At 39.0% G+C, this 24,359-nt stretch overlaps 1 pseudogene; it reads right to left on the minus strand.

Moving 5' to 3' along the window:
• LOC137630263 (RNA-binding protein 25-like) overlaps positions 1-24,359 on the minus strand; it is a 71,356-nt pseudogene that overhangs the window by 10,427 nt on the left and 36,570 nt on the right.

The following is a 24,359-nucleotide window of genomic DNA, read 5'->3' on the forward strand; positions in this document are numbered from 1 at the left end:
GACAATCATAGAAATTTAGTTTTGTATCCTTGAAAAAAATAAATAACTTTGTATCATCTTGATATTTCTATCCTCATTATCAAATTGTTTAAACTCAACAACTTAATTCAATATTTTCAACTAAAATACAGGGGGCTCCCATAAGTTAGAAAACCCTTTACCTATCGACTGAGAATCATCGTTCATATCAGGAAGAGGTTCTGGGGGAGCATCAGACATATGGCCCCGTCTGAATCAGAATCAGATTCAGGTGGAGCAATAGGTAATGGGGGCTGATCAGGTGTTTGAGGCTGGGCTGGAGGTGGCTTCATCAGGAACTGTAGGCAATGGGGGGAATCTTGCGTTTCGGCTAACTGGCTTGATTAATAGCTTTGGACGAATACTGTTCCTCTCTCTCTGCACAGGCCTAAAAAATGTCCAAGTGGGATTACTTATAAACAATCTTAAATAACTGATAAAAAAGAGAGAGAGAGAGAGAGAGAGAGAGAGAGAGAGAGAGAGAGAGAGAGAGAGAGAAGAGAGAGAGAGAGAGAGAGAGAGAGAGAGAGAGAGAGAGAGGTTCGTAACTTATTTTTAGAAGATAATTGAAATTATTTTCTACTAGTATTCAAAAAATACCCTTATACAAAGTACAGCTGCAGAGATACCTATCATTTTTGTTACATTACTACTATCTCTACACTATTATGATGCTTATTTTTTCAAGTAATATTATGACTAGTTAAGCTACAATACCAGTTGGAAAAGCAGGATATTACATGACCACTTTTAGATTTAGTCCCTTTTGAAAAAAAAAAAAAAACACTATACATAAAAGATCACAATTCTAACAAGTAATTTTAAATAAAAAACACCAACCAAATCATGTCTTAAAGAAAGTATCACATGATATTACCTTCTGGAAGGCTGCATCAGGATTGTCATGACCTTCAGATAATATTTTAGCTCTTAACTCTTCCAACTCTTCCTTTTCTTTGACTCTGTCTCTTGTGTCCATTTCCTTTTCTTGTTCACGGTCCAATAATCTTCTTTGGAAGGCATGTCCCCCTGAAAAATGAATTACAAAGTAAGTACAGTAAAAAAGTGCTATCATAATGTTTTTGAGGGGGCTTTTTTTGTTACCAACCTTCAACATTTAAAAGGTGACCTTTCAAAAAAAAAAAAAAATATTGCTTTCAAATGTAAAAGAAATGAGTTAAAAGCAGCATGAATGTTTGCAACTGGGCAGAACAGAAGTAATTATTTGTTATTTAGTCATGTAATTTAGATGATCTCTTATACTGACCTTTTAAAAAGAAGTAAAACAATTTTTTACCTCAGGATTATAACCTCCATTACTGCATATGGAAATCAAAGAAGGAAAACAAAATATATCAGCAAAGCTGACAATTATCTACAAAACTCACTTATAATATTTTGGATCGTCTCTTTTCATCATCGTAATCCCTTCCAGGAACTCTTTCAAACCGTCTTGCCTCTTCCTCCCTTTCAAAGCTCCTTTAAACGATCTTTTTTCTTTCTCTCTATCAAGTTCCTTTTGCTTTTTATGTTCTCGGGTTTTCCCAATTCTTTAAGCCGTTCCTAAAAATTAATTTGCTTTCGTTAGTTTAAATTTTTTTTAGTTTTTTAAGTCACCAGACATTGATTAATAATTTCAGTACCTATAAAACTATACAGTATATAAAAAAAAATCCATTTAACAACCTTGTTATAGTACAAAATGTTCAACTCAATACCCACATAATAGTACTGTATAAAACATTAAGAAATGAAAAATTAAAGAAAAAGTAAAATGAAAATAAATAAGCTGGATAATTATATATCAGAGCAAAGAAAGTTGAGTAAAGTCAACAACGATATGAAACTATGAATATGATTCACAAGCTCTGTATGGGCCTTAACACCACCAATAATGTAAAACAAGATGGGGCAAAAGATCAGACATGAATAGCACATTGCTCTGAACAGAATCTCAAAAGGACAACTTTTTGATCTTAGTTCAATTAGATTTAGGAGTTTTAGCTGTATAGTCCCGTGCTGGGGCCAATTGAGACCCATTCAACAACCAACTGTAATTGGTGGAAGACTGAAGTTACAATTTGGAGTAAAAGTTGAAAGGTGTTGGAAGAAGTAAAAAAAGTAGCAGGAACAGAGGGTCAAGTAGAAGGATATAAAAAGAAGTACTGTAACGTCAAGGGCCACAAGAATGCTACAGAGACTGACAGCATTACCCCCTCTTAAGGAGGTGCGTCTCATTATGTATGATTGTCCTGTGAAAAAGCTAGCTTTACTACATATTTTGTTGAACAAAAGTCACAAGGCCAAGGGTAAAAGTATCCAGGGACCTGAGGGCAACACTCATAGTTAGTGGGCAGAGAAGGTTGTCTGTCGTTACCAGACGTCTGTCTTCAATACCTGAACCACTGACAGGTTTTTACTGGGAGTTAAAGACAGATCTGATATCTGACTGTTTTTTTAAACCCGGAAATGGTCCCCCTTTCATCTCTCCTTATTTCCTTTCCTCACTGGGCTATTTTTGCTTTGATGGAACCCTTGGGATTATAGCATAATGCTTTTCCAACTAGTTTTGTAGCTTATCTAGTAATGATGATAATAATCATGTCTGATTGTACCAAAAAGTAAAAAATCAAGTGTCCTTGGTACTCTTTGTTTACTCCTTCTGTTGCTGAAAAGAAATGTCGTTGTGTCCTTCCAGGAAAGAGAGAAGCCATCCTGATCTCTGTTAAGCACTTCTTTTACAAAAGCAATTGAGTCTTTTCTCAAAGTTCCTGACCATGAACTCCTGAAGGTGAGGAAGGCCTCCTATTCTTCGCTGAGGGTAATGCTAGTGGAGGACACTCTTGAGGGTCGGAGCTCTATCTGCCACCTAATTCATGGGCTTGAGAGGGTCTGCTAGACACACCTGCGGATTTAATACACCTGTGTGACTCAAGTTCCAAAGACAAGACAAGACTGTTCCAAACTCCTTGAACCTTGACAAACCCTACAACGGGACTACTTTTAATTTTAAGCCTTACCCTAAAAACTTTCTGAGGACTGAGCAGTATCCTTCATCATGGAGATTAAGCAGTTTCCTTGGGTAAGGAAGATTAGAAAAACAGCTGATATGGATACTAATGCGGCGAAACTTCTTATTCAAATGAATGGCGAGCAGGCCAATTAGTTGTGAATCCAAGAGTTAAGAAGCCTTACACTTACGTTCCTGATGAATGAGTATGCCCGCTCAAACTATCAGGAAGAACCTTGCAGCCAGCTCTACTGAGTGGTAGACTTTGCAAATGTGCACTTGTTTTGCCAAATTGTAAGGGGTCTGTGAAACCGTGGCCCTTTAGCTGATGTACACCACTAACACTGAGTGCTCCTCCAAACTCTTTTATAAAAACTTGCAATGGTAACAAAGATGCACGCATTTCCAGCAGGTTCAAAAGCATTTGCACTTCTACCGTGAACCAGATCTCCAAGACAGATTAATTCCTCAGGTGAGGCCCATTCCTCAAATATGTCTGTGAACAGCAACATTTCCAGAGATGAGGAGTTCCCTTGATGAGGTTTCATTGTTCAGCTACTGGAATACATTTCCTATTCCTGTTCCACTAGAACCAGGTGGTGAGAGGAATCACTGGTTGCTAATTAGTGATACTTCAGGTATCAATGGAGCAATCACTTTGGGAGATGCCCAAGAGGATCTAGCTTCTCTGCCTATGAAAAATGTCTTGGAAGACATTGCCACTCCTGCTATGACTGCCTAAAAGGAAGACTTTCTTTGCTGTCATGCTATCAGTATTCTCAGACGCTCCATCCTCTGATAGAACTTACTTCAATATACCTTGATTCTTAGATCATGGCAAAAAGAGAGGAAGCTTGACTTTATGCTGGAGCAATATTCTTGAAGGCCAGAATTTGGTAATTGCCAAGATATTCAGTAAATGAGTCAAAAGCTATGAACTGGTACACTACTCTCCCAAAGATTGAGCAGAAAAACTTCCTGTAGGACCAAGGGATTGGTATCCAAAGGTGAATGACTGTATGTTGCTTGTTGCCTCCACCTTTGAATAGTGTCTGAGGACCAATTTGTTCAATAGAAAGAGAGATGACAGGTCTTCTGAGCCACATTAACTTCTCCATCTGTTAGTTGACTGCTGGAGCCTAAAGAACCATCTCTGATGATGTTGGAATGTCGATCTGGAATGTTATCTGTGTGATTAAGGGGAGGACGAGAGAGTATAATAAGCAAGTGGTATGCATCTCGGAAGACTTACTCCTACCAGTTCTTGGCTTCGTGTTGGTGTTACTTTGCTCATTGTCTTTATAGGCATAACGCCACTCATCAGAAGTGGGAGGGTACTGTTGACTTTAATGTCCCTTTCTGTTTCCTTCCCCTACTTGACTACCTAGAAAAGCCAGATTGAGGAAAAAAAGAGAGTAGCATTGATAGAGCTTTTTTAGGGGAAGAAGTCTGGACGAGCAGAAATGGACCTATAAATGTTCATTATTATTATTATTACAAGCTAGGCTATAACCCTAGTTGGAAAAGCAAGATGCTACAAACCCCAGGGCTCCAACAGGGAAAAATAGCCGAGTGAGGAAAGGAAATAAATAAATGAGAGAAGTATAAACAATCAAAATCAAATATTTCAAGAACAATAACAATAATAAATTAAATTCTTCACCTATAAATAATAAGAGGAAGAGAAATAAGATAGAATAGTGCCCGAGTGTACCCCCAAGCAAGAGAACTCGAATCCAAGACAGTGGAAAGCTATGGTACAGAAGATATGGCACTACCCAAGACTAGAGAACGATGGTTTGATTTTGGTGTGTCCTTCTCCTAGAAGAGCTGCTTCACCTAGCTCAACGTTTCTTCTACCCTTACCAAGAGTAAAGTAGCCACTGAACACCTACAGAGCAGTAGTTAACTCCTTGAACGAAGAAGAATGGTTTGGTAATCTCAGTGTTGTTAGGTGTATGAAGACAGAGGAGAAAGTGGTAAGAATAGGCCAGACTATTCAGTGTATGTGTCAGCAAACAAAATGAGTCACAATCAGAGAGAGGGTTCCAATGTAGCACTATCTGGCAAGTCACAAACCTAATAACTCTCTAGTAGTAGTATCTCAATGGGTGCCTGGTGCCCTGACCAACCTACTACCTAAATGTGCACGTGTCTTCTTCAGCTCCAACTTGAAGGTGCCATGATGTTCTCTGCATCATTGCATTTGAAGGGCCTGGGACCTAGAGGGTAACTGCTCAATGCAAGAGAGTCCTGGCTTGCCTTCTTCCACTTCTCCATAATGATGACTGCTTCATTCCATGGGAACCGGTCTGCAGTCTCCAACACCAATGCATAGCATAAAGAACGTGCCTCCTCTTGTCCCACCTGCCTGGTGAAGAGAGGGGCTATGGTATTCCTTCTCTTCAGAATTCAATTGGCACCCTGGTAAGCTGATTGATATGCCAGAAAGGTACTAGTCTTGGCGCCAGACAGGATCATGCCCGTGTACTTCTTCCTCGTCCAAAGGTTTGTCACGTACTGGGTCATGGCAAAGTACAAGACTGAAACTACTTAGTGTTCAAACTATGAGGTTTTTTGGGGCTGGCTATGGAAGCAGCTTCGATGGCAACAGACTTGAGTATCAAAAACTTATTGCATCAAGTACTCGAGTATCTCTAGCGGGGACCTTGCCATCACCGTATACTCAGCTGGTTTGATGGGTTAATAAGGGTCTGCGAAGAGTGATAGAGGCAGGATCTTATTGAATCAGCTAGAGTTCTGACTGTAGCAAGTCAAAAGCAGCTTCAACCTCTGAGGGAGGTTGAAGCGCCGATCTATGGATATCATATCTTCCCTTATGGGATCTGTGGTTGCCTCTTCCAAGGTCACTGAAATCACAAATGAGTGTCAATACCTTAACAAATGTAGGGTCTCTTCTCCCCTTCCAATGATCCGAAATTGGGAGTTGGATTAACAATAACAAAGTATGACTCCTCTCACTTAAGAGAGGTGGTCTTGATACACACCTCATGGAAAGCCTTCAAAGGTTCGACTCTCCAGAGTCAGAAGAGTTCCTAGCTCTCGTGCCTTCAGAAGCTGGTAAAGCGCTAGGCGGCGTTTTGTGTGAAGGCCTGTTGCTGAGTGGTGTGGAGTCGTGCTGAAGATCAGTTTATGTAATGTTGCGTCTCAATGATTGTAAAAGCAGTCCTGTAAAGTCACCTGCTTTGATTCAACATAAGGATGAGTGGGAGGTCTCATGTTGTTGACTAGTCTCTGAATGCAGGAAGATTTGGAGGCATGGAAGGATCTCTGCTAGTTGATGTAGAACACTGAAAAGAACTAATGACAGGTGTGAGTGAAGACCTGGTGCAAGGAGACCGTCTTGAGAGAAGTCAGCTGGAGATGGGTGACAAGAATGTCTGTGACAAGCCAATCTGCTAACATCATCCCCTGCACCCAGGGGTGCTAATTGATCATATGCTCCATCATGATATTTCTGTTGGGCTATCTAAGATCTTATTTCTAGGTATCTGAAACTCTCTGAAGAAGGAAAGGGACTACTGTGGCTCCCTTCATACTTATTGAGAGAATGTATGCTCAGTCTTGTAGGAGACCGAATATTGGAGGTAGGTGTACCAACACCAGCAACATGTACCGACTTTGGGTTGGAATGTTCCTGGTAGATACTATCCTTGCTTACGCGAGGAAAGATTGATTCGGGGGGAGACAACTAGTAAGCATTGTATGTAATGATTCTCAGAAAGAAAAATCACTTGAAAAACATTTTTAGGGCTGTACATAGAACTGAAACCCTGAAAAGTGAGATTAGTGGTTAATCCTAATATTAGTGTAATAAGCCTACCAACCAAAAATTGGTGAACTATGGTGTATTAGGGTCATCAATGTAGGTATATGAATGAGGTTATGACTATATAATCTACGACTGACAACAGACCTACCAATGGTCTGGAACTATCAGGTAGCACTTCACATTTCCCATTAATTATCAGATACTAGACTAATTATTTTTTATTCCATTTAAGTATATAAAATCTGGGTATTACATTTAGCATATTTCTTTTAAAAGACCATCTCCCAACAGTGCTCGTATGCAGGAAAAAGAATTACAAGGAATTTGCTACTTGGTAAACAAACATGGGTTCTTGAACTTTAACATTTAAATCTCAGCCTAAGGTAAAATGGTACCATCCCTTTAATATCTTTTACAAAATGCTGATGTAAAGTTAATTTTTTTTTTTCCTCAGACTTTTCATTGCCATAAGCATAATTTACAGAATGATACTTACAAATAATTACAGGATGATGCTTAGTATTCTAGATCAACTTGTCTCTATTATGACATCCTCTATACCCTCTTCTCACCAATAAATGGTATACCCATGAACAGATGATACAATTTTCATACGGACAGGAAAAAACCTCTTTTTTCAAAAAAAAATGTTTAAAAAAGGCAGACCAAGAATCAATCAGTTCTAAGAGTCAACGCATAATTATGCTATAAAAAAACGTTTCATAAAGCAAAATTAGGTTTCTATACAAAACCAATCAATCACAAAATAGCCAACATTCAACACATTCAAAGTTATTTCATCTACCAGATAGAACAACATTAATGATCACCATTACCTGCTAGTACAGAACAGGTGATAGCCTATCCATGGGTGGTCAAGTATGAACATTACAATCTATAACAGTTGTGGAATCAACACAAGTTGCATAAGGAGATGACTATGGTTCACAAAACATTGAAGATCTTGAGTAAGATTCCCTCCAAGGCTTTTACTCGTCTAGAAGTCACATTAGCGAACACAACCTGACAGCTGTAGCTGTAAATATCTACATCTGAAATCACAAAGGTGAGAAGACTGCTTATTCAGACCTAAAATGGCAAATTAGGGACTACCACCGATTGGAATGAAGAACCAGAAAGCAACTCAGTGCTGGATCAAAAGGAACATTCTCTTGTCCTCCCTTTGTCTATTGAATAATGGCTGCTAACATGTTTCAATTCCTCCCCAGTGCAAAGTTCTAGTCAAAAGGGACTACCGCTTGCTTTATCACAGTTGGGACAAAGTCACAGGTCTTGATGCAGTTGACAATAGTTTGAAGTGTTAATTAAACACACTGCAACAAACACCAGCCAATTGCTCAGGAATCTACAAGGTATTATGTTGTACCAATGAACACTTACGGATATTGCTGACAAAGTATGGATAAAGATTTGCAACCTAACATACAGGGATCAGCACTGGAAAATCTTCCCTGCCAACACACAAAGACATACCTTGAAGTTGCAAGAAAACAAATGAAGGATTGGGCATTCAGGAAGTTCATCCATCTAGATGGGGTTTGCTCATCTGGCTAATGTTGACCGTCAGTCCTCTCCTCTCCATTTCTGACTTCCATCATTTAAAAAGTGCCACTGCATCTAAAATATTTATGTAAAGTACACCCTAGGTCATAAAATAACCACTAGGGGTCAACTACCCTGAACTCCTTTGTAATTTTATTTAATACAGTAGACCCCCGCCATACGACATTAATCCGTTCCGGAGTTGGTATCGTATGGTGAAAATGTTGTATGGCGGGCAATAGAATAGCTAATGCGCGCAAAACCCCAGGTAAAAACATCAAAATTTTATATACATATTACATTTAGTAACAATATAGTATAGTAAGTACTGTACTACAGTACTTATATATAATATACATGTACTGTACAGTATATAATTAATTAGCATTATAAATAAAAATCATATACTGTACTGTAAGGGAAAAATTAAATTTTATTTACCTTTGGAGTGACGTGACTTGAGCTGGTAGTGGGTGGAGGCAGAGGGGGGAGGAGATGGCAGATATAAAAACGTATCAATGCTAATTATGTTACACTTAATAATAAATTTATTCTTATTAAACACTTAAAATTAAAAATGCTATTTTTATTATTTTTATCTTTTGAAATTTTTTTTATGATTTCTTTTTTTTAGAACTTGAATTTTATACAGTAGCACTACTTCATCTTTGCTTTACTCTTTTTCAGCTATTTTACTAGAATCGCTTATATCATCTTTGCTTTCTGACACTTCTCTTTTGGAGAATTATCTATCCAAGTAAGCCTGTTTCTGACGACTCCTCAAAATATTTCTAAAATGACTCATACACTTGTCATTAACTCTCCATCAGACAACCTGTGTGAAGTTTTTCTGGGTGTTTTTTTTTTCCATGAATCTCGTAAGGTTTTCATACCAACCGATAGCTTCCCTTATTTCTGACTGTCGTTTCTTCAGTCTCCCCCCATCCTCGCCACCACTAGAGTGGTGCTCTTCTTCAATGATGGTCAACTGCATTGCCTCCAACTCCTTTAAGTCTTCAATCGTAAGCTCCTCCCTGTGCTCCTCGATAAGGTTATCAACGTCAGCCTCATCGACAACAAGCCCCATGGACCTCCCGATTGAAATCATTTCCTCAACATCACCCTCAAGGGCAGGATCATCAACAGCCTCGTCTTCGGTTGAGGGTTCGAAACCTTCGAAGTCGCGTTGTACCACAACAGCTGGCCACAATTTCTTCCATGAGGAGTTCAAGGTGCGCCGTGAAACCTCATTCCAAGCTTTATCGATCATCTTCAGGCATTGAACGATGTCAAAATGCCCCTTCCAAAATTCACGGAGGGTGAGTTGAGTGCTTTCGGTCACTTCGAAGCATCTTCTGAACAGATGCTTCGTGTAAAGCTTCTTGAAGTTGGCAATCACTTGCTGGTCCATAGGCTGGAGGAGAGGGGTGTGTTCGGCGGCAGATAAGAGAACCTTGATGAAGGAGAAGTCAGGATGTATGTTGGCCTCGAGGCCAGGAGGGTGAGCAGGGGCACTGTCCAGTACCAGGAGAAATTTTAGAGGAAGATTGTTCACTTTTAAAAATTTCTTGACAGCAGGACCGAAGCAGATGTTTACCCACTCAATAAATATGGTGCTCGTGATCCAGGCCTTGGCATTAGACCTCCAAAACACTGAGAGCCTATCCTTCGTGATATCTTGTGCCTTGAAGGCACGAGGATTCTCTGAGTGGTACACCAGTAGGGGCTTAATTTTCAAGTCCCACTGGCATTTGCACAAAATGCGAGGGTAAGTCTGTCCTTCATCGGTTTATGGCCATGAAGTTTCTTTTCTTCTGCTGTGATATATGTACGACGGGGCACTTTCTTACAAAAAAGGCCAGTTTCATCACAGTTAAACACTTGCTGAAGAATGTAGCCTTCTCTAGAAATTAATTTTTTAAACTTCTTGAGGAATTCTTCTGCTACTTTCTTGTCAAAACTGGCCGGCTCTCCATGCCTGACAACTGAGTGAATACCAGTCCTCTTCCTAAAGTGATCAAACCACCCATGAGAAGCCAAACTCTTGGGGGCTTGCTGCGACGTTCCTTCGTCTCCGCTGTCTCTCTAGGCTTCCACGAGATCGGTCAAGATAGCGCTCGCCTTGTGCGAAATTACCGATTGCGTGAGTGTATCACCAGCGATTTCCTTCTCTTTAATCCATAGTAGAAGGAGTCTCTCCATCTCATCGTTGATTGAGGTCCTTCCACTAGCAAGGACAGTACTGTAATGCTTTTAGAAGACTTGCTTGCTTTAATGGCTTCCTTGTTCTTGATGATTGTATCAATCGTTGACTGGTTATGGCCATATGTACTAGCAAGGGTAACGATGCGCATGCCTTCTTCGTATTTCTTTATCATCTCCAGTTTCGTTTCCATAGTAATCATCTTCTTAATTCTCCCTTTAACATCACTAGCAATCTTGGGACCCATGGTTAACGAATTAAAGTTGGAATTAAGCACTAAAATGCACAAAAAATATGATATCGCAAGCACTCACACGAGATCAAGTCTTTACGAAACACACACACGAGATTCTGAACTAAGCGAGCGATTAACAAAGAGAGAGAGAGAGAGAGAGGCAGCATCTCTCTCAGGCATTGTGGGAGGGATTTTGGCCAATAGCGTATCGGCATCTTAGCGACGCCGACCAATAGCAGACCAGCTTCTTAGTGACGTATGAGCGTGGTGGTAGGCGAGTGACTCGCACAGTTGTACGCGTACCGACCACCAAGTTTGAATTTTGGAATTCGATGCCGTAAGGTGGGGAAAATGCCGTAACAAGGGAACAAAAAAACATCGTATTCCACACCGTAACGTGAAAAAAACGTAAGCTGGGGACGCCGTACCCCGAGGGTCCATTTTACAATAAACTGCTAAGGGTGCCATGATGTTCATCAATAGTCAACAACATTCTCCTCAAATTCTTCTGACACCCCTACCATTAATTTTACTCTAGATCTTAGATGTAATGATATTAGAGAGCAATGGCAATTCATTTCAGAAATGAATCTCTCTAAAACCTCCTGAAAAATATACATGACACTTTCAAAATTAATATAAGTAAAATCATTAGTCTTTGTATAATGGTACACTTCTGTAAGTAAAAAAAAAAGGGGGGGGGATTCTCTCACCTGGTACTGCAACTCCTTTTTCCGAACTTTCCTTTCTTGCTCTTTACGTTCCTTGTCCTCCTCCTCTTTTTCTCGCTGCATGTCTCTCTCACTTCTCCTAACAGGCGAGGGTGATCTGAAGCAGAAAAGTTCAAAGTAAACAAATTCAGAGAATAAATAAGATAAAAGAATAAACAAGAAAAAAGTAAACTATTTCATCTTACTTTACTAAATCCTGATTCCCCAAAGTTAAAATACTTTACTGTATAACCTATATCAAAAGGTTTTTGTAAATCAGAGAAAATAGCTGCACTGTATTTAGTTCAGGCAATTAGACAGTTAAGTAGAAAGAGACTCAAAAAAATACAAACGGGCAACACCCGCAATGATCAAGAGGAGTGCAAAATCATTTGCGCCCCATACAATGTGCACAATAAGGGTACATTTAATTGAAAATATCATAATTTGTAAGTAACTCAAGCAAAAGCTAACAAATAAACCGATTTCACACCTTTTCTCTTTCTTCGATCGACGAACTTCTGCAGATTGGGATCTTGATCTCCTGGTGGGAGCACTTCGGGAACCTGACCGGGAACGACGTCGCAACTTTTCTTCCCTCTCCCTGCGCTCTCTTTCTCGTTCCCGTTCCCTTTCTCTCTCTCGTTCCCTCTCTCTTTCCCGCTCCCGTTCTTTGTCTCTCTCTCTTTCACGCTCCCTTTCCCGTTCACGTTCTCTGTCACGATCACGGTCCTTGTCTCTGTCACGGTCCTTGTCCCGGTCACGGTCTCTTTCTCTGTCCTTCTCTCTGAGCTTCTTCTCCCTCTCCTTCTCTTCTTCCTGTTTCTGTAAGGGTGTCGTTTCAACAATTAGAAGTGACTAAAAATACTAAACTCTAATCAAATGGACATTCAATTGACATTTGAGTCTAACAAAAAAGCCAAAGAGCACAGAGCAATAGGCAAAGACCTTCAGGAGTCGCTGCATATTGTCGCATACACACACACACCATCACGATGGAGCTGGCCCTAGACTAAGGTGAAGCAATTGCTGATATTTTTCCCATATTTATTATGTGGCTATTTACCTATTATGTTAATACACAAAATAACAAACTCTTAGCTTGTAGAAAGCCCATCCTTTCTTGCACACAACGGGTCATAAATAAGAGAAAAAGAACAGTTTTTGCCAGAGTAGCAGGATCAACAAGAAACTAGAAATGGTCACAAATTTTACCACAGTAACAAGATAAGACTAGACACTTGCATTACAAAGTAAAATAAATTTCCAGAAAGAAATACACAACTGATTCCAATGTAATGATACAGACATATCTAAGGACAATTTTTCTCGCAGATCCCCAGGTATCCCAATGGTGATGCCAGCAAATCGATAACTTGCAAAAAATGTTAAGGCCTAAAAAGAATCTACGGATGCAGAGGGCTAAATAAAACTTGACGGGCTTTCGGAAACAGGATTGCAGAAATTGGCAAAAGAAAAGGGAACTAAAAAAATGCTAATATCATTGCAAATAGAAGAGACTAATAAAGATTTCATCAGTTTTATAATTAAATTAAACAAGAAATTTTCAAGCTTAAGCATATGCTACAGTTGTAATTAATGAAGGCAAATCAAAAGACTTTCTCTTCTTGCATTAACTTTGCAGCTATAATTGCAAAATGAAAATCAAGGCAGTTTTACAGGAAATCATACACAATTATTCTACTAAATGCGCTAAAACTGCTACTTTAAATACATTATTTAAATAAGCTGTAAGCATACTCATACCTTGCTGAACAAACTATACAAAGAAATTATTCTATACACAGTACTGAAGTTTAACAGTTTTGTTTGTTTCAAATCAACTTAGGGTAAGACCTTCCTCGTAACCTGTATAGCCTGACTTTATCTCTTGACAAAAACCTGTTCTTCCAGACATTTACAACCCCTGAGCAATCAAGTGATAATGACTATGAAGCAAAACTTGTACAGTACATGCATTTCAAATTAATAAAACTACATATTACAAATTAATAACAAACTAATTATCAGCTTAAGGTTTAACATTCAAAAAAATTTCAAGACAAAATATAAATATACTGTATATATACGTATATAAATATACTGCATATATATATAAATATATATAAACAAGAGATATGGCACTTAATTTCTCCATTACATCCAGTCCCCCCACTGGTATTTTTTTTATTCCGTAGCATCATTGGTAAATGCTGCAATTATTTATGCAATCAGCATTTCCCTTAAACCCCAAAAATCTTGAATATTCATTATCATATCAAATGGTAAATGGTGCTAGATTTCTTATGTATAAAGAATAGTATATGATGTACTATAACATGTATTCAATAACTATCTTGTTCAGCAATTTGGCTGCAAAAAAAACATTATGGCAACATTCACTTGGATCTACATAGCTTCCACCCTTGAACCAAAAAAAATAAATTGGATAAACCATAAAAAATGCAAAACTGCTTTTCTGATTGAGAATTATTCAGCAAAGAAAAGAAAAAAAAGCCTCTTATTCCACATATAAAATGATTTTAACAAATGAAGTTTAAAAGCAAACTGTATGAGAATATGCATTTCTACCAAGTTGCATGTATACATTCTGATGAATCTTTCTGTTATGGCATGAGTTACAATTTCTTCAATATTGGTTAAAAAGGGGTCACCCTAACTTTAACATTGGCCATCAATATAAAAAAAAATAATTCATAAGAACTTTCTTTCCACACTTATACCCAAACTAACAAATTCTACACTGCATCAACCTGGGGGTGTTATGGTCCCTTCTCTTATTTTTTAAACAATTCATTCTCCTTCTGTTTATAATCAGTTTTACAAACTACTTGTAGTGTCTAAAACAAGTCTTCTTTTATTCATCCTCAGATCAGGTTTGCTTTATAGCATCATCTACTTCAGTCTGTCCTATTTTACAAGTATCATATCAATGTCAAGATCTCGTATACGGTCTGAAGTATAGTATTACAAACAGTAAGACATTGTTGACTCAAACGTGAATAACTGCACTGTTCATTTACCTATTTCATGTAATTTTCTAGCTATATAAATACCCACACGGAAATCCCTTTAAACATGTCTCCCTCTGATTTCCTAAAATTTTCTCATATGTAGCTGATAACCTTATATAGTCTGGTTTAACAAATAAGACAGTAAAAGGTTATCAGATACATATGAGAAAATTGTGCTAGATGGAACTGTTGGTTTTAAAAGATAATGTTTGGGAAGATACCTTTAAAGACTAAATTATTAGAGACAAGTGCTACCATAATCCTGCCATATCTATAAATTAAATATGACAATGAAATATTAAAGAAACCCAGGGTGATGTTGATACCATACGGGTACAGAAGCTAAAACTGATCTTTATTGTGATGAAAAGTATATGTAGTATATTGGAGAAGAAAGGCCCTGTTTGCTACATGCTTTAATAAAAAGCCATGGAACAAAAAGCATGAAAAAGCAGTCAAACAATTAAAAGTATGAAACCGGGGAATCAAGAAGCCTAGGGTATTTAGGAAACTTTTTAGCAAAGAAGAATGAAAACTAGCAGTTGAAAACGACAAAAAGGACATCTAAAATGCAAGAAACATCTGTGAAGGAATATAACATAACAAATTTTAAAAGTAATCCATATTTTCCCAGGGTCCTTTAAAATAGGGAATGTCTTCAGCAAAGCTGGAACAGCCATGAGTTCGTTAACGAGGTAGCTAACGACAGATGGAGAGCATGGGTGAATAGCCAGGCCCCACCCTCCTGTCATACACTCTTCACTTTTGACCTTCGGTTCAGGGTTGAAAAATGCATTTCAGGTGGGAAGTTTAACTTTTAAGGACTAAGGTTTCTACAGTTTGGAAAAATACAAATGTACTTTTGAAATCTGTTACTTGTTCCTACACATATACCTTTTGTCCTTTAAAATAGGGAGACTCAGAAATTGGTGGATCAGAATTCCTTCTACAACTGAATTAGCTAGATCTTTTTTTCCCTGGAAATGCCAATCTACTTGGTCCCACATGGGAGAAAAGGAGACGACACCAGTAACCTCCTATCTGTCATTCTGAGGGATAAGTAGACTGAAAGGGGCCTACCCTGTACTAAGTAAGATTAAAAAGCAGTCAAGGGCAGAATCCATTTCCCAAAAGAGGGGATAAGTCCAGAATGTAATACCTAGCATATGATGATTGAATTGGTATATATTTCACCATAGAATGGATCTTCAAAGTGTAGCTTATCAGCGCCAAGTCAGATCTACCAGAGAGGGGAAGGAAAGAATAAGAAGAGCCAGTATTTCAAACTTTCATTCCAAACTTATATCTACATAGTACCATGGACAAGATGCTTCCTGTCTTGTGCAGGACCAGGACTGGCTACACAACTACTTAAGAAGCCACAAAATGACCAAGAACAAGTGTCGAAGAACTTGTGGGTATACTCAAGTAGGTAAAAGACTGAGAAAGTCGTTTGGCTTCTCAAAACTACAAGCTTCAAGACCTAGCTGATTGCAAGTATTTTCCTGAAGACTATGGTGGGACCTATATCCCAGACTTCATGAATGTACCTTAAACATCTCAGAAGTTGAGAAGTGCTTTACAAAGTGTTTCACAAAGTGAAAGAGAGACGATATTCTTCGACACCACTTTCTTGGTCCTGCTTGTGCTAAGGTAGAGGCTGACACTAGGTGTAGTCCTCTTCAGGTAGCACAGCAGAGATCACACAGGGCACAAAAGCATCTTCTCTTGATTGCGACCCGATGCTTTACGTAGAGAGAGGAAGGTGATTTTGAACCTGGGGTCATGCAGTGAAGGGTTCTAAGTTTTTTCCACGAACTATGGCACCACTAACTTAAGAAACTTCCAACCCTCAGCGTGGATGATTAGATAAGAGACTGTGAAACTTACCTATGTATCAGATGTTTGATGACCTTCTCAAAGGTTCATAAGGGCCTTGAAACCCTGGGTCATGTCTCACTCCAGGGAGGGCAAGACTGCTCAAAGCTCCCCATGAGCATAGACAACTCACAAAGATGCCTATACCATTCATTTGAAAGACTGTACCAAAGTCTGTGGTAGCCTTGAACAACCGCAACTAAGAAAGAAGACAAGGAAATCTGTGATCTGCACTAGACTCTTCTAGAGAAGTATCCCTTCTATGATACCAATGGCAAAAGATGACCCACTTTCCCTGGTAGACAACAAGAGGATTTTCAAACATATACAGACATCTCTTATACAATCACTTACGATAAGTCTTTCACTTACAGGGTAATCTCCAAACATGAGGTTCCAGCAGGTTCATGGACTAGTGATACCTTTGGAGATGCTGCAGATAGAGAAATGTGAACAACTGGGGTCGATCTCTAAAGACCTAGACTAGAAGTATTAACAAATAGGGATACCACTCAGTGGCAATCTGGGAGCCACCCTAGAAAGAGGGAATAAAACACAGAGTTTTTCCTGTTTAGCTGTGTGCCAAACAGGCCAATCGTCGGTGATCACCACAGAGAAAGACGGCTCTCCACTGAGCAAGGACGCAGGGACCACTTTGACCCTATAACCTACCCTTAGCAACTGACTACACTTGTTGATATATTACTCTCATCCAGAATGTACCTATCATTTTTATATTGTGAATCAATGCACAGATGTGTACCTGTTTCGTCAGATTACAAAGGTGAAGCAAACCAGTGCCCCATTGCTTGTTGATGAAAGCTGTGACAGTGGTAGTGTTCTTCATCAACACAACCAAGTGCCTCCTAAAATGTTCTTGGAATGCTTACAGGGATATAAATACCGATTACTTTTCTAGGATGTAGATATGCAGTTGCTTTTCTTCCAACCAAACTCCTGGGAAGACCAGGTCAGCCAGGCGTATGCTCAACCCTTCTTTTGATGCTCTAGTGAGGAGTTGCATATCCCACTAAAACAAGAAGAATAGAGAAACCCTGTAGGATGACAAGTAATCCTTTAAACATCACTAAAGGGATCTGTGATGAAGATGCTTAAGAGGAACAAGCTTTTCCAGTGAGGAAAGGTGGCCAAGAAGACTGCCAGTGCAGAGCTAGTATTTCTTTTTTGGAAAGAAACGGTCTTTGAGCTTAGTAATGGGATCAGCTGAAGGAAAAACTGTCACTACTACTGTGTCTATCAGGATGTCCAAGTGCTTCAATCACTGCTTGGGAATTTATCAAATTTCCAAAAACATGACAAATGCAAGAAGGCGGTCTCCTTTAGCAACTGCCTTACGTCGCAGGGTAGGATTAGTCAACCAACAAGATAAATCAACAGATGTATCCAGTGCAAATGGGCCTTTTTTGCTCCCGAGGTGAACACTGGACCAGTAAACAGTCCAAGGCATAGTCTTGAACTAATACACTGTCCAGAAGAGGGACAATTGGAGGCACTTTCAATAATATTGAAGCATGGGTAATTTGAAGTACTGTACACATCCTTCAGATCTACTAAAAGTATGATGTCTACTCCTCTGATGAGACAGAATGTACTGTTTTAATCCTGAACATTCTTTGAACAACAAGCTTACTCTGTGGAGACAGGTCAATGACGTCTCCAGTCCATATTTGACTTCACCATTCAGAGTCAACAGTAGAGTCCAATATCACCACCTCTGCCAGTAAGGCCAGGGCTTTTGGTGATGTTGAGGGATCGGTTAAATACACTATCGGTATGCGAAATGGCGGGGCCAACAGTCCACAAAAAGTAGTGACTGTCCCAAAGGATACTCACTACCCCTATATATGACAGGTTTCCCAAAGGCCAGACAGACATTCCCCAAGTCATGACAGAAGGAGGGAAAACCCTGGCATCTGAGTTTCCCTCTCTCCCTCTTCTTCTTCTTGGCTTCCCTCTTGTTGTGACTAGTTTGGGGCAAGGGAAGGTCACAGGTGCCTTTCTTGCACCCTATCCAGCAGGATTGGCTGCAGACTCCTTTGAAGGGACAGGCCCCTGGAAGTAGACTTTGAACTGGATCGGGGAGACCAGTGAATCGGTTCTCCACTTCTCCAATGCTGCCTACACGAACCCTCAAAAGATGAGACGTGGCCACCACCATAGAAGTGTTACAAAGTGTCATAGCTACCTTCGAGCCGAAACATATCTGAGACCTTGCTCCTGCCAAAGATCTAGGGAGATAAGCACAGAAGCAACAGCAGCAAGAACTTTGGATGACAGAAGGAAGGAGATGAAAGGCTACCTCAGTATTGTCTTAGGGGTTACCAAGCCCGACGTCTGAGAGGGATTCTCCTTTCCTCCCCAAAACATGTCTGCCACTTCACAAGCAGCTAAGACCTGTACTTAGCACATGGGGATGACTGTTAACTATCATGACCCTCAGAAGCGCAGTGTGTGAATATACAGCCAATTTAGACATAAACTTACAGTGGCCACCCTTTCCCCACCAAGTACGAATTTCTTGCTTACTCACATCCATCAACAGGGCAAACAACAGCCAGCAATCAATTTCTACAAAGGAAAAGAAGAAAGACTATAGGCTTTGGATAAGACACAACAATCCGTTCATACTCCTCCAAAGGCAGGTAGGAATGGTCACTCGCCCCAAAATCACCACTTGTCGTTTAACTACTTTGTTATTTAACAATTCAACGGCCATTCCAGCTACACTGAAGACATTCCCAAGTTTAAAGGACAAAAGATTTGTATATGCATAGAACAGGTAGAAAATAAAATGCAGTCAGCACTTTATCACAATTAACATTTCATAAAGAAAAATATAATTTTTAAGGTAATTCTAACCTATCTATTCCAAAAACTTTATTTAAAAATTTGGCAAGTATCATGAATAAGTATGCTCCACTTCACAGACATTAACTAAAACAATCTAAACAAGAAAATAATAAAAATAGGCACTAAAGATATTTAGTTCTCTACATAACCAATGTCTAATCAGGGCTACAATGTCATCAAACCTTAATACTTGTCTATCATCAATTAATTTGCTTCAATAATCACTATGAATAGTTCAGTATTCACTTAACAGGTTAAGTTCTTTGCGACTAAAGACAATGATCACAAGATGTTGATAGAGATGAAAACCATTAAGGTTTAAGATCATTTAGTATTGACTGAAAACAGGTTTTGTAGTACCAATGTGATATGAGCACACTGGTTACATAAAGAATGTTGCTCGTAATAATTTAGCTTCACCTGCCATTTTTAATACCTTCGAAGCATTCATTTTTTTAATGGAGACAGAAAATTTGATTCATTGAGGAGAATCATTTAAACTCACTCTTATAAAGCTAATATAGACTGAAAATCTGTACATGAAACTTAAAACAGAAAAATTTAGTCTAGTACACAGGAAAAAGAGGAGGGAGGCTAAGTAATAGATGACAAGGTTAGGAAAGATTTGGGAGGAATGGGAAAGAAATTTGCAACGCACTAGCGGGGAAAATAATTAAGTTTAGAGAAGTATACTGATTTAGGAAAAATGAAAAAATTTATAATGACAGAAGGTACTGCAACAGACCATGGAAAAAACTCATTAAATGTTTCAATTGAACATTCTAAGGGAACAATCACTAAACTGACATTAACAACAATGATGAGTAACAAGAGCAATAAAAGATTTTGTCCTACCCTGTTTTCTTGTTTATGATTACCATACTTTTAGGATAAGTAGTTCAGATCACATAGTTTAAAAAAAATTACAACTAAGAGCGATTAACAAGTCAATTTTCCCAAAAGATTATATACCTTGTGAAAGAACATCAGGATGCAGTAGCTTTTATGGGTTAAAACTTTTTGTGTTGTGAAGCATTATAGCATATACAGTCAAGCAAAATTTTGTATCTTGCAAAATACCTTTAATGGAAACATGGCATTTCCTAATCATTTCCTGCCACACTGAATGCAAGTACTCGCTCATACATATGAAATATAATTTTCTTTAACAATTTTATACAAAAAAAGTACTATATGCTAGCCTGACCTGCAGTACCACCAATCACCAGACACATTGCAGATGGATTCTCTTCCTTTTCACCTGCTTGAATATGCATAAAGGTCCATGTAGTCCCCTAATGGTGAAAACTGATCATTCTCTTTAGTTTGAGCAACTTGTAATACTCGGAAGGTGAACAATTATTGCAAGGCAAGAGGTTTGAAAAAATTTCTATTTGCAAATATTTTCACAACATTGCTGCAGATATCTTGAACCCGTTCAGCAAACTGAAAATTTGATTAGCCTAGCCACTCAGATTAAAATTTTGACTAGCCTAGCTATTAGGAAAAAATAATTCATAAATCACAGTAGATTGGAAATTTCTAAGTTGAATAATCAAATTTCCTTAACTCTATGAGGTCAGTGCATCATCCATTCCTGTAGCTATAATGCATAGTAAATCTATTCAGTTTTCTGATGCAATTTGCAGTTTCTTTTTGTCTCTATTTCTTTGTTAGTTACGGTACGAGACATCAATGCAATTATGCTGACACATGCTATCATTTTATTGGATATCATTACAATGTTTGCAAGATTTGAGTTTGTGAGTGATTTTGTCACTAATAACGACAATCCAATCACTTATCCAGCACTAAAACCAGAAAGTTGATACCACCTCCTAAAACCATAGGTCACAAACATCAGCCGATATAAAAATCTTTGAGAAAATCCTAACTAGAGCGACATTAAAACATCAGAATGACAAACACTTATTTCCCACAAACCACAATGGCTTTGGAACAGGATATTCATATCAAATCTAACCAACCAAACAAGTCAACAATCAGAAGGCTTTGAAACCAACAATATTTACCATCACATCACTAAGGTTTTTGACAAAAATCACTTCATATCAAGTAATAAGATCAAAGAAAACTTGATGACAAGACCTGCATGAGCTTGGCTGAAAATTGAACACTTCAAGTAGTGTAAAAACTATAGGACATTATCCAAATAAAATGTCATATCAAGGTACAGAAAGGAACGGGCTAGGATAGTATTCTCTTTTATCTGACGAGTGCAAATGATATAGGCAACTTATAAACAGAAAATTTGTTCATTTGGTGTCAAGTTTAGCATTTTTTCAGACACAGATATGTTTTCAGCGGTGCTGAAATGGCCATCGAATCGTAAACAAGGTACTGTTGTTGGGTAATGACAAGTGGGGGAAGCCCAGCCTATCTACTACAGTTAGACCCTTATGGCCTTAGGCCTACAACTGAGAGGGGTGGTTAAGGAAGGAAATTTCATTTAAAGGTCTCAGGTTTTTACAACTTGGAAAATCCTCTTATGCAACCCTTTTGTCATTTAAAAACAACATAGTCACTGGTGGGAGGACATTCCCTAAACCCCATTCAGGAGCAAGGAAGGTAATTAAATCAACCTCCTAAAAGCTAATCATAGAAATGTAAGAGCAGTTAGGGCCTTGGCCAGTACCGACTAAAAAAAATCAAACCATTGTTCTCTAGTTTTTGGTAGTGCCATAGCCTCTGTACCATGGCCTTTCACTGTCTTGGATTAGAGTTCTCTTGCTTGAGGGTACACTCTGGCACACTCTTCTATCTTATTTCTCTTCCTCTTGTTTTTCTTTAGGTTTTTATAGTTTATACATAAAAGATCTAATTCAATTTTGATACTGTTCTTAAAACAAGTACCCCTCTTGTAGTTTATTTCCTCACTGAGCTATTTTTCCCTGTTGGAGCCCTTGGGCTTATAGCATCCTGCTTTTCCATCTAGGGTTATAGCTTAGCTTGTAACAATAACAATAATTAAAACTTAGAAAACCTATCTCCCTAACAGAAAGATATGTCAAACTATGCACATCAATGTGCTCCGTCGTTAAATTCAACAGCATTATATTTCCAGCTAGCCTGTAATAGAAGGATGATGCATCCCATCAAGAGAGGAAGGAGAAAAAGGTAGAAGACCCAATCATTCTACCTCTTCTCAAGACTTATGCTAAACACATTACCTTAGGAAAAATGCATACCAAGACACATGAGGGAGGTAGGAGTACTATGCAGCTACCTTAAGACCCAAGGAAAGGGGTCCATGATTCTGCAGTTAAGTTCCATAGGGTAGAGAGAGGCAAAGGTTGTTTGACAGCTTCAGACCCACCTTCAGCTCCAGGTACTTCGACAGGTAAACTGAAAGGCTACTGGCAGGCTAGTCTTGTAAGTTCTTACTTAACATAGCATAGGTACGCACACCAAATCTGCAACATCAGGCAAACAGCCTCGCCAAACCAAAAGGAAGTGTTTAGACACTTACTTTTTGTTCCTGCTGCGGCTAATGAGAAGGCTGCAACATTGCATGCAAGGTGTTGAATCCTCCTCAAGAAGCAGTATAGTGGCCCAAAGTGGCACTAAGCAACTTCATATCGACTTCCTCGAAAAGATAGCATTGAGAAGGTCCAAAAACTTGTGTTTGAGACTAACTGGTACTGGATCTTCATCACAGTTAGTGAGCCTACAAAGTAACAGAAATCTTATCCTTCAAAAGCCTGACATCACGAAGAGCCTGAACCTCTCCTACTCTCTTATCAATGCAAAGAAGAGAGACTTGATGGAAGGATCCCTTTATGTCCTCAGGTTAGCAGTAGGAGCGTGAGATAGTGCCATGAGATCGAAAACCATTCCCCCTTGGCACCAAAGTCCCAGGATAGGACTGACTGCTCGTGAGTTCCTTTCGAGCATGGGCTAACTCACCAAGAAGTATGGTTTCACCCAGTACCCAGAAGTATCTTCTTTAATTTTCTTGACAAATCAGAGAAGAGACTGTCTTAAGGAAAAGATGCTAAGATGGTTTCCCTCAGGTTAACAAGAAGCATGGTAGATATGCTCAAAGCTCCCTTCAAGCATGGATTGTTCCCACAAGGAGGAGATATTCATACTCTACTATGGAAGAAGAAAAGAACAGACTTAGTCTTCTTCACTTGCCGAGTTTTTCCTTGCTACCATGAATGGATAAGAGGTTCCTACTGATCAGGAACAGGAGTGCTACTTCTCGAAGTTCGCTGATGAGTGCAAGGAAAAATTTCCCGTTAAACAAAATTCCTTCCCAAGGTATTTCCCTTTGCTATGGAGTGCGATCAAAGTCTCCTCAATCACAATCCTCAGAAAGTAATATGAGCAAGTAGTCATCTCCATCTCCCCAAGGAAAGACCCCAAAGAGGTCATCACATACAGCCCAGAGATAAACACACTTAGGTGTATGCGAGTGAATACCTAAGGAACGAAGAGGTGTGCTTTCAGAATTACTGAAGACCAGCATGCACAAAGTTAGTCTCTTAAAAGCAGGGAGTCTTCCTCACTCGAGGCTGATTATAGACAATATATTTCAACTGAGCATGGCTTGTTAAGTACAGTACCAATTCAGACTGAGGAGTACAGTGCAAAATTCCCAGATTGTTCTAACTCTAGGAAGGTATGGAAAGGGTTTGGATGGAAGAGGGAAGGAATGTGCAATGCAAAGCATCTACCATACCTCTGTGTCATCACCCTATTCTTCTTCCACCTAACACTAAACAAGAATGGGTGGAGCAGGATCCAACCTTTTCTACAGGAAGAAACTAATGATGGTCGTTACTGAGATTTGGAGAAGTTTGTGACCTTTCTCAAACATGAGCCAGACAGAAAGGCTTCCACAGAAAGGTTGTCTGTGTTCTCCCTTGAAAGACCAGATCCTTTAGGGGATACCACACAAGGGGGTAAATGAACACTGATATAATGTATACCCTTCCAACAGTAATTCGTCATTGCCTTCCTGAGAGTTAGACGAAAAGTCTTAAGAGAAAGTATTTGAGTGTGCCTAAAATGTGCTAC

The sequence above is a fragment of the Palaemon carinicauda genome, chromosome 38 (assembly GCF_036898095.1).
Source record: "Palaemon carinicauda isolate YSFRI2023 chromosome 38, ASM3689809v2, whole genome shotgun sequence".
Taxonomy (NCBI): domain Eukaryota; kingdom Metazoa; phylum Arthropoda; class Malacostraca; order Decapoda; family Palaemonidae; genus Palaemon; species Palaemon carinicauda.